General features: G+C 39.2%; 1 protein-coding gene across 1 annotated transcript in view; it reads left to right on the top strand.

Moving 5' to 3' along the window:
- Nucleotides 1–12,021, top strand: part of mical2a (microtubule associated monooxygenase, calponin and LIM domain containing 2a) — an 858,504-nt gene extending 846,483 nt beyond the window's left edge. Inside the window, exon 24 of the mRNA XM_031324242.2 lies at nucleotides 11,620–12,021. The gene's annotated coding sequence lies outside the window, so the exon portion shown is untranslated. The remainder of the gene's footprint in view (nucleotides 1–11,619) is intronic.
- Nucleotides 12,022–12,224: the final 203 nt, after the last annotated feature.

Below are 12,224 nucleotides of genomic sequence, written 5' to 3'. Positions count from 1 at the left end.
AATGGACGTCCGTTACATTAAAGCCATTGCCAAATGAGTTGCTACAAAGCTAATTAAGACTTTCAGCTCCACAAAATTCTCTCTGTACTTCTCAGTATGGCTATGTTCAGAAGATGTAAGGAAAACAAATAGAATACATTGACGATTTTCGTATAAAGATTTTGTGTTGTCAGGGAATGTTGATAACATGGGAACATGATAAAGAATATAATCCTGGCAGCTTTACGTTCCCTATAAAATGTACTTGCTAATGCCAAGCTATAAAAAAATAAAATCGTATACAATAGTATATAAACGCAATAATAGGGGACAGTGTTGTCAGTGAGATGGACAAATGTACAGAATCAGAATGAGACAGAGAAAGAAAGAAAGAAAGAAACACAAAGGTAAAGCAGGACAGCATTAGGTTGAGAACTGGAAGGATGTGTAAAACTGAAATATTAATAAGGGTGAGGGCTGTGATGTTTAAACTCTCGGACAACATCCTCCTGCATGTGTTTGCAGGCCTGCTCTTTGTGGACAAATAATAGGTGTTGGGCTGGTCTAAAAAATTCAACACACACATGTACAAAGGTCTGGCACGGAAGCACATGGAATATGAAGGTGACTCTATCAAAATGGGCCTGGCCTTCACAAACATGTCCACACACGCTCCCTGCAACACTCGGTTGTTACATCTATATGGGTTTAATGGTCCAGCAGGACACAGAGGGTAGAGATGAAGGGAGAACTACACACTGCAAGTCATCAGCTCACAGCTCAGTGCAACAGACTCACACCAAGTGAACCACAGGCTTATAGTGCACAAGATCCCAGAGTGGACATCATGCAGGCCCACTTGCCTTTAGCCAGTGGGAAGATAAAGCACTAAGCTGCTCATATGAATGCCAACAGCATCAGGAGAAATGTGTCTGAAGCTCACATCTAGTTTGGGTTCATGTCAAGGTTGCATTACACACACCCACCACCACCACCAACACCAACACCAACACCACCCTCTGTTTCTCTCTGCCTCTGCTTCATCCCTTCTCACATTAGAGCCTCTCACAGTCTCACCACAACTACTGACACCACCACGAGCACATCACATCCTCGCAGCAGCTACCCACCACTCATCTTCACACTAAACCTTGTCCTTCTTTCAGGCTTATGTCTCAACACTCCCTCAGAAATAAGCCATTTCAAAAAGATTCATGAGCAGCTGGAGCCGCCATGCTGTATAACTGCAGCCATCACAAGCTTCTTCGCTGATACAGCCTGACATCTCAAAAGGCTCTGGGATTCAAAACAAAATCAGGTTTCCTGATCCAGCGACAAACTGAGCTATTGGGAAGGCGCTTTTGCTAAGACTCTTTGTGACATGATGATTGGAAGACAGGCTCAAATTCTCTATGAATATGGATGCAACTGTTTATGCCTCTAGGAGAAAAAGAAATCAAGCACATACTTGACTGGTAACTATTTGTAAAAAAAATGTTGGCAAGGTAGGCTGTATATATATATATATATATCTGTTTTGTTGGAGAAAGATTATTTCTTTCCAGTGTGTGGGCTTGGACTGTCAGTTCATACTATCTTAAAAAGGATTATCTGATGCACCTAGGTCTGATTTCAATTTGAATAGGTGTGAATTTATTTTGCAGTGCTCAATATCACATACAAATAAGTCCCCTATAATCCAATTCCACCCCCACCAGAAAAAAGGATGAAATAAGAATCTCATTATCCTGTCCTGCTTTATGTTGGCTTGTTCCCTCACAAACAATCTTCTGAATTCAATATCACAGTGTTTACTCACAGCCCTTGAATGGATAGAAATCTAAGTGAACGACAGGTGATCTTATTCTAATTTCATAAAATTTCAGCTACAGAAATTCATACCCAAGCTTTAATTCATTTTGAAATACCTGCACCCCATGTCTTATTTACTGCCCCTGCGACACTGAATTCATAGTGATTGAATGTGGTGGTATAAAATTAGATTGCATTGTGTGTCTCTGGCTAATAATTCCAGATGGAATAGCTGCTCACTCTGCTTGACATGATGCACCCAGAGAGAAATATGGAGGCAGAGAGGGAAAGTTAAGGTTGCTTAGGTTCATGCGGACGCCTTAGAAGCACAATGAATCAAGCTTTACTAAACCTTGGGAGTGGTGAGGACCTGTGCAATTTGCTCTGAGAAGTGTTCTCTAAGGAGGTGTGTGGTGCTTCTGGCCCCAGGAAAATGCCTTCCCTCTGAGTGAGTACGGTGTGATGTGATGATAAGATGAGGTGTCGTGTTTAAGAGCTTGATTAATGGCGAAGGAAGAGATGGCCTCTCAGCACAGATACAGTTTGGCTTTACTGAAGCACACTTCTGTTCAGGCAGAGGAGCACTCCTGGGGTGCTCCACTTCGTCCTTGCCCAAACCCCAAATTACCAACACCACTGTCACCACAGCTCATCTTTACTTAAGGCGTAATGGCAAAGATCACGATCAATTTTCACAAGTCCATTGGAGCAGACTCCTTCATTATGTTTAAAAACCATTCACACTGATTGATCCACGATGAGTGCATGGTATTGATAAATAATTAAAAAGCTCTCAGTTTAATTTGGGGGTAAGTAGAGGATGGAGAGTGCGGGGGTCGGGGATTGGGGTTGTGTCAGGCCAGTGGGCTCTTAGTTGGTGTAATGAAGCCTGGCCTCCTGCTGTGGCACACCCGGCCTCAGCTCCCTGTCTGCCTCCCCACTTTGTCCCAATGGACGCACAACCAGCTGGATTTGTCTGCCATATTTGCAGCAATCAATGCAATACGGCTTGAAAGAAAATCAATAAGATGTGTCCACTTATGCCTCAGAGAGGAGCAAAGCTGCAAAACCAAGACTAGAGATTTCATAAAATGCTCTGTGAGGTGTCCTTGTGGTCGGAGGGTGCTTGGTATTTTTCACTTTTTTTTTTTAATTCAAGGCATACAGTAGTATGGTAGTAGGCATGTAGTAACTGAGATTTCCAAGGTGTCAGTAACATGTTGTCAGCATAGACGCTGTGAAACCTGTCAGACATTTCACAGTTTGCTAATATATTGTACTGTTTGCTAATTAATTGTCAGCAAAACCAGGTAACATCTTGATTCTACAGTATGTTTTCACAAAAGTTCAATATTCATTTATGGTTTACTAATGATATGGGATAATTATAATCCTTTATATTATATACAGTTTATGATCATCAGTGGTGGAAGAAGTACTCAAAGCCTTTACTTAGGTAAAAGTAATAAGACTAAAACATTTCAAATAAAACTTCTGCATCCAGAATCTTACATGTAAAAGTACAAAAGTATTATCAGCTAAATGTATTTAAAGTATCAAAAGTACTCATCTTTTAGAACAATTACATCTTTGATGATGATGGTGTTTTATTATGTAAATTATATATATATGATTGAGTCCTAAAAACTATATTTTCCCAAGACAGCGAGAGAACCATTGTAAACGACTAAAATCATTGCCGTATGTATTTTAGTTTATAATTTAAATCAACTCAGATTGGAATATACTTACAGCATTGGAGGATTCTAGTTTAAAAAAGAAAAGAACAGCAGACATTACAGACTAAATTAAGGACTAAAATGATAATAAAAATGTTATAAACTGATCATGTTTTGAATGTAAAATCTTAATCTGCACAATTACTAGTAACTGTAGGTGTTAAAGTACAATATTTGTATTGTACCAATAAATGTAGTGGAGTAGAAGTATAAAGTAGCAGAAAAAGTACTTGAGTAAATGTACTTTGAAACTATTCACCACTGATGATCATATAAAAAGAACTCCTGCTGTTAGGAGAGGTAAGGAGGTCTAAATGAACACTTAATTAAGCCAGTTTAAAGGCCATTTGAAAGGTCCAGAACATTGTCATTTCCCTCAGGGAGAGGAGCTCTACTGGGCTGTTTTGGGGGCTGGGGACTCTGTGGATACAAGCAGTTAAGTAAAACACCATAGAAACATGTGCACACAGTGTTATGTTATAAAGGATAAGAATGTTTTAGGCTTTTTTGGAGAAGTGTGTGCGAAAGCCTGGTGAAGAGAAGGTGTCGTCCTATACTCTGGGGTTCATCAGCTCATGGGTTTTGTTAATGCTCAACCCACCAAATCCTCCACCCCCTGCTATTGCCACCTGGCTAAACCAGTTAACACCGCAGGCTTGAGGTCACGGCTTAGCGACCCTGATGCAGACAGCTCCTAGAGGTGTGATATGAGGCCTCTGGTGGTGTCTGTCCCACTGCTGAATATCACTACATGCCAGTCATGAACTCACACCTTGACTGAAGAGCATGATGACTGTAAATCCGAAACAAAGCAAGGTCAACTCTGACACAGACAGATGGACACTCATATGCACAAACACAAAGTGACAAGTACACAAAGCTAAACTGGGTCTCACAAACACACTCTGTGTCAGAGGTGGTGAGTGCATGTGTGTGTATGTGTGTCTGAGGTCCTGAAGTTGTCATTTACTGCCTCTCTGTAACCAAAAAAACAGCAGAAAAGAAGAATATTATGCTGTGTCACACGTTTTAGTGTTGATATCCGTCTAATTGATGACTTTGTGCCACATCAATCCATTATGCATAATTTAACATGGATCAAGTCCCACATTAACATAATCATCCATTGGATATTCTGCATCGTGTGACACGCTAGTGAGGAGCAGAACCCCACCCTGAGAAAAAGTGACAGGGGAGATGCACCCCGCATGAGTTGGCAAACACACACCCACACTTTCCTTCAAACACACACACACACACACACACACACACACACACACACACACACACACACACACACACACACACACACACACACACACACACATAGTATAGGCGGAGATGGGGCTGATGTTAAGATGTCAGATCCTTCTTATTCACTTTAAGCGAATAGTGGGAGTCCAGTCTGAGTATTTTGTGTTTATGCTGAAACCCATTTGAATAAACAGCCACACACACATACACATACACACACACACACACACACACACACACACACACACATACAGTCACTCTCACTCTCTCTCTCTCTCTCTCTCTCTCTCTCTCTCTCTCTCTCTTTCTCTCTCTCTCTCACACACACACACACACACACACACACACACACTGAGCAGCTTGGAGAGTGAGGGGTGTAGAGCCGCCTGCTTAGACGCTGCCGTTTGCAATCACTAAGCAGCTTTAGTGTCTCCTACCACAGTCCTGATTTAAAATTCATAAATGCTAATCCTTCATAATTTACAGTTTAAAAAGCAGCCCTGCTCACAGGCCCTGTGGCCACAGCTCTGTCAGAGTAATTATACCAAGGAGCTGGGAATGGACTACTAGCAGAGACTTTCAACAGTCAAGGAAATCCCCCTCACTGGCACCAGACCCAATTACTCCAAATACCTAAACAGATTAGCAAGTCATTTTCCAGTTCAATCTGGACATAGGTGCCAAATCGCTGTTATACTTTAGTCAGGTGGGTAAATAGCATTAAAGTTGGGACATGCCTGTTTCTTATTAAGTGGACGGTATGCCATGTAATTTTATTAGCCATTTCATTTAATTTGTGGCCCCAGAGATTGTCTTTTACAAGGTTACTAGGCTCTCTCTATTCCTCTGGTGTCAGAGGGTGATTTGCTGCCCTCTCACTGTTCACTGACATTGCAGTGTGTATGTGTATATACTGAATATGCCTCTATTTGGGGAGGTGCCAGTTTCTAAACCAAATTCTTTGTCCTTGCGAGGACAAAATACATTAGTTTAGATGTAGATTGTCTGTGATTCTTTCATCCAAGGTCACTAATAGAAAGCCATTATCAAAATGGTCTGATTTTACTGTAATGGTCCACAATGACACCACACAACCATTGAAGGTCCTGTGAAAGGACCCTGCTTTACATGTAGAAACCCTCAGTGCAAAATGGCTCACCATGCTTTTAAATATATAATTAAGTAGCTATCTCAAACACTGATTCATCTCTCATCCTACCGTATGATAGTGAAAACAGTATAGACATATGTAAAAAAAAAAAAAAAAAAAGGGGTTGTTTAGTCATGTGAGATTACAATGTTAAACAACCCAGCAGATTACTTTGTTTTTCATCAGTGCAGGGTGATACACAATCCAGCATTTTAAACATTTTATTACTTTTTGGGTTGACTCTAAGATATCAAAGAGTAAAAGCTGTGTTTAAGCATGAATGGCAAAATGGATTGGAAATTTAGTAATTCAGACTTAGTTGTGACACATTAGCATTTTGTTGTCAAACTTATGTCAAATAAAACAAAAAAGAAAAGAAAACAATCTTATGGGTCAACTATATAAATGCATATTAGGGCTGAAACTAATGATTATTTTCATTATTGATTATTTTGCTTTTTATTTTTTTTATAAAAGTCACAGATGCCCATCAAATTTCCCAGAGCCCAAGGTAATATATTCAAATTGTTTTGTTATTCCCGGAACAACAGCACAAAATCCAAAGATGTTTAATGTGGCCAAAAAAGCATAAAATCCTCACATTCGAGAACCTGGAACAAGCAAATATTTGGCATTTTTTGCTTTAAAAAAAGAGCTTATCAGATGAATTTATTAGTTAATTGACTAATTGTTTAAGTTTTGATGCATACAAAAGTATAATGTACACTAGTATTGTCATAGTAGAAATTATTACCTGTATACTATATGTTTTATGTTATTCAAATCACTGTAATGTTTAATAAAAAGTCTGCTTACGTCAGTCTTATAATAATTAAATAATTTGTTAAAATGTCATTCAAATTAAAGTTGTCACGTAAATATGAAAAAAATCGGATTCATATAATTCAAAATTACACTGCAGAGAGTTCAGAAAGAACCCAGTAACTATTTTTGCTATAGACCGGTCTGATATATCTCTGTCCTATCAGAGATGGCTACAACCCCAGAAGATGCCTGAGCACTAAATCACACTGACTCTCATCTCTAAGTGAAAGAAATCAGGATTCTATTAGAGCAGATTAGGAAGACTGCACTGGACATCATGTCACAAATCCCAAGCTTTAAAGTGTTTCTCTGTAACCATCAGCCATGAGGAATGACTCGCCCAACACTCAGCTTTCGCTTTCCTTTCTTTTTCTCAGAATATCTGCAGAAGCCTATTGCTACTGTATACCGATGCCTGCATGTGTGACTAATACAACTCCATTAAGCTTTGTTTTAGATGTAGACACACACCAGTTACCAGCAATCCTCCTCACTACTTTTACAATAGTTTACAGACAACCTAAAACAATATCTGCTGCACAAAGTAACTCAATTAATTCCACACATTGTCTTGAGAATACATTATTTTTGAAAGTGAGACAAATCATGGTGTTTGGTGTTTTAAACCCCCAATGTCGTCTTCCAGGCAGCGCTGCATGGAAGGCACTAGGGTTAGGCAAGGGTTACGGTCATGGATGTATTAAGAGAACTGGATACAGCGTTTGGCGAGAAGCCCCATTCATTCCAATGAGTGTGCTCAAAAGCGCATAAAGCAATCATGGAGCTTGGATCTTCTGTGTTGACTGGCCCATGACGTCACGATGGACATGCGCACTAGCAACAGTTTATTTGTGTTGTCGTAGCAACCGGTAGCAACATGCTCATTCATGAGCTTCTCTCTCGTGTCTCTTACAAGTGGCGAACTCATGAACTCGCCGCTTCATTGTATAAAATATTCACTAACGTTAAACATTGTGTTTTCGTTGTTCCTGATCGTTTACATGCTTATCTAAATAAACGATGGATGTATTTAGACAACCAAGGAGATGTAATTATGTCATGCTACTAGCTAGCTACTAGCTAGTGCTAGCTACTAAGGTTAGCCTGCAGTTTCGTGAACAGAGCTTCTCTTAATAACATCCGTGGCTTCATCTCTCATCCACATTACAGGCTTTACAGCATAAACACCATGGATGTATTAATACAACACATGGTGAATTACAAACATTAGCGTTAGCATTATCCATTATTACAGCTACAGGACCTCGGGAGAACAGTCATATGAGCATGCGCAGTGCAGTCTGCTGGCGCCCATTATGTGCGTTCATCATGCGTAGTTTAATAACTCTGGATTCGGCTACTAGTAAATGTTAACATTTTTAAAAAGGTGACGTTTTAAACAAGGACTCTTTAAGTGTTCGGGCTGGTAAGTTGATGTACCCCCCAAAAAATTATCCGCTGAAATATATATATATATATATACGTTTAGGGTTAGGGTTAGGTGCCTTGAAGTCGATGGTCGCAGCACTGCCTTGAAGTCGACGGTGGGGGCTTAAAACACCATCGAGCACAAATCATACACCAGAGAACCACAATACTGCTGGCCTGATATTAGAAGAAACTACTCTAACAACTCATCTTGCAACCTTATTTTGTTTCACAGCAAAGTGCATATTACAGCTATTAAAATGAGCTATTTGTTTTTGAGTAGAGGCCTGTCTTAAAGAGTGGGATTACTGCATTAATTTTCTCACTTTAGGTATTTAGATCTCACTTATACCCAGGGTGGATCACCATGGTAACTGATGCTGCACAGCTAACCCACTTTTAACCAGGTTCATTTTAGGACAGTGGATTGAACTTTAAGGCCCACTATAGTCAACGCTGAGGATAAAGGGAGTCAACATTCCTTCAAATGGATAAATCCAAGTTAAAGCTGCTCTAATCAATATGTTTATATTAACAAAGGATGAAATTACTATTTATAATGACAAAGGTGTCTCTGATAGTGATGAACCCACATATATTATCACCCGACTTTAGCTCCCCTCAGCTGTATAGAACTTTTTATTATCTTTCAGGTTCACTCTCAGCACTCTCTCAGCATCCCTTCCAGTTGTAGCAGGCAGCTTATTTTTTTTTTTTTTTTTTTTTTTTTTTTTTTTAGCAAAAGAGCTCTCATAAACACATTGTTCTCTATCTTCCCAGCACCAGCAACAGATGTATAACGTTAGCGACTAGCTGGTTTGCTTTTGATTTGATTAAATTTCTCTTTGTCCGATTTTTCTGAGAGTTGTCTGGCATCTAAGGCGTACATTAGTGATCTCGGTCGTGAATGAGTCAGCTCTATGAGGCGATGGGAGCCGGCTCCCGGACAATTTCTTTCTTTTTTTTGTAAATTAAGACAGAACATTTCAATCAGGAGAGACTCCGTTGCAGATATGCAAACATTTATTAATAAACTATAACCAAGTAAGTACAAACATAATATTTTTTGGAGATTAGACTCCATTGTAAAGGGGTATCTATACAATTCTAATGTTTAGGAAAACCAAACATATCCCCCAACGAAATCTAGACACTGGTGGTGGTGAGAAAAATCCGTAGACGTAAAAACGAGCCGTCAGCCGGGAGAAGACCGAGAACACCGTCGAAAATGCCTGGAGGTAGAAGGGGAGGAGGCGGGTCGCACTCTCATCTGAAAATACAACTGACAGAAGCAGGAGAGAGAACAGATTTAAAACATGGTAGTCATGCTGTGATTGGTTAGAACATACGTGTCCGATTCTAAGTGGTATACAGAACCGTAACACCCACTGCCCAGCTGATCAGTTAAAGAGAAGAGAGATAACGTAATTGAAGTATCCCTCACAGAATTTACGCTGAGCTACATAAAGGATAATCCTATAACATATTTGTTAAATACAATCAAGAAACATCTCTATTTGGTAATAAGATTAAGAGCCAAGCATGCTGAGGCTTCTGTATTTTGCGCCCCCAGTGGTACTAAACAAAGAGCAGTTTGGGAGCCTAAAGAGACGGCTCTTATTGCTTAGCTGAGCCAAATTATCTGCTCACTAAAAAGAGCTATCATTCCCATCACTAGCATACACAGTTTTACATAGCAAAACACAACATTTATCCAGACAACAAGACAAATGAAAACCTGACATTATGATTAAACCGCTGCATCGCTTGCTTTCACATTCAGTGCTTGTGCCGATATTTCTTACTGGAGTTGGTAGAGACCAAAACATGGCTAAAAATTTACTGAATATTTATTGACTTAGATCTTTCAGGTGGTGAGAAAAAGGAGTCCACATTATAGTAACAACACTTTGTTTTATTAATAAAAACTATGCCTGCCGTTCCCTAATAATGTGCAGTGATAAGCAGTTTGCTGATGTTATCATAGCCTAAACTTGTCATTAAGTAATCTTTTCTCTCTTTGGCTACATAAACTCTCTTACTTTGGTGTTATGTTCTCCATTGCTCATTTATATATCATGTTCTGGTCTTCTTATAAAAAAAAATATTAGTTAACAATTTCTTTTAGAAAGCAATTTATTAAGTGAAGCTTCTTAACACGTTGAAAATGTTAGCAGGTGCCACTACGATCCCACAATTAGGACTATTGATATACTTTTATTTATTTCATTGATTTTAATTACTCCTTTATTCCTTTTTCTGGGGTGATAATAATTAGTTTATATATCTCTTACCCTTAATATTATTTATACATCCTAAAAAAGGGATCAACAATTTCACCCTATAAATATGCTGCGCTGTTGATGTCGGCTGTGATTATTTCAGTTAACCATTATGGCAATTACCTTATCTTGTAGTCTGATGATGTTGAACTTTCTTCATGAAAACAGGACCAAGGTTTAATTCCTATCAATGTTCAAACAGAATAACAACACACTTGCACATGCTACTGAATATCTCCACCAAAACACATCATGGCTTCTAATGTGTCAGGCTTGTGGTGCAGCAATTTCACAACCAAATAGCTCCCAGGAGTGATAAGAGTTTCATTATTGCACGAACAAATCAAAGGCAACAAGCAGCATCATTCACAAAACACATTTCAATGTTTCACCTGTTTTAATTTAGGTGTTCAACAAAGCAACGAAGAGATGGAAGACAGAGCAAGAAATAATGGAGAAGGTGGGTATAAGTACACAAAGAAAGCAGCACTCCAAAGGATATTGCTTTTAGTTATTCTAGTTGTGTGCAAAAGTCTGCGCTGTGTTGTGCAATTTTGAAAAATAAAATCTAATCAAAACAACAATGCAAGAATAAAAGACCTGCACTAAGGCTCCGTCTTATACTTCAGCTGAAAACAATATGATATTTCCAAGTTATTTTAGCTTTGAAGACAACCACAATGGCCTAAACTAAATTCATAACCAATGTTAACTTTTAGTGGTTTTCAAGACTAGAGAAGAACTGTGAGAATAATGGAGTAATTTTCCTTATTATCATCTGGCCTTAACATACAGTGCCTTGCGAAAGTATTCGGCCCCCTTGAACTTTTCGACCTTTTGCCACATTTCAGGCTTCAAACATAAAGATATAAAAATTTATTTTTTTGTGAAGAATCAACAACAAGTGGGACACAATCATGAAGTGGAACGAAATTTATTGGATATTTCAAACTTTTTTAACAAATAAAAAACTGAAAAATTGGGCGTGCAAAATTATTCAGCCCCTTTACTTTCAGTGCAGCAAACACTCTCCAGAAGTTCAGTGAGGATCTCTCAATGATCCAATGTTGACCTAAATGACTAATGATGATAAATAGAATCCACCTGTGTGTAATCAAGTCTCCGTATAAATGCACTTGCTCTGTGATAGTCTCAGAGGTCCGTTTAAAGTGCAGAGAGCATCATGAAGAACAAGGAACACACCAGGCAGGTCCGAGATACTGTTGTGGAGAAGTTTAAAGCCGGATTTGGATACAAAAAGATTTCCCAAGCTTTAAACATCCCAAGGAGCACTGTGCAAGCGATAATATTGAAATGGAAGGAGTATCAGACCACTGCAAATCTACGAAGACCCGGCCGTCCCTCTAAACTTTCAGCTCATACAAGGAGAAGACTGATCAGAGATGCAGCCAAGAGGCCCATGATCACTCTGGATGAACTGCAGAGATCTACAGCTGAGGTGGGAGACTCTGTCCATAGGACAACAATCAGTCGTATACTGCACAAATCTGGCCTTTATGGAAGAGTGGCAAGAAGAAAGCCATTTCTTAAAGATATCCATAAAAAGTGTTTAATGTTTGCCACAAGCCACCTGGGAGACACACCAAACATGTGGAAGAAGGTGCTCTGGTCAGATGAAAGCAAAATCTACAATGGAATGGTTCACAAATAAACATATCCAGGTGTTAGAATGGCCAAGTCAAAGTCCAGACCTGAATCCAATCGAGAATCTGTGGAAAGAACTGAAAACTGCTG

Source organism: Sander lucioperca, chromosome 3 (genome assembly GCF_008315115.2).
Source record: "Sander lucioperca isolate FBNREF2018 chromosome 3, SLUC_FBN_1.2, whole genome shotgun sequence".
NCBI lineage: Eukaryota > Metazoa > Chordata > Actinopteri > Perciformes > Percidae > Sander > Sander lucioperca.
Note: the sequence above shows the minus strand (reverse complement) of the source record. Positions and strands in the feature narration are given on the sequence as shown.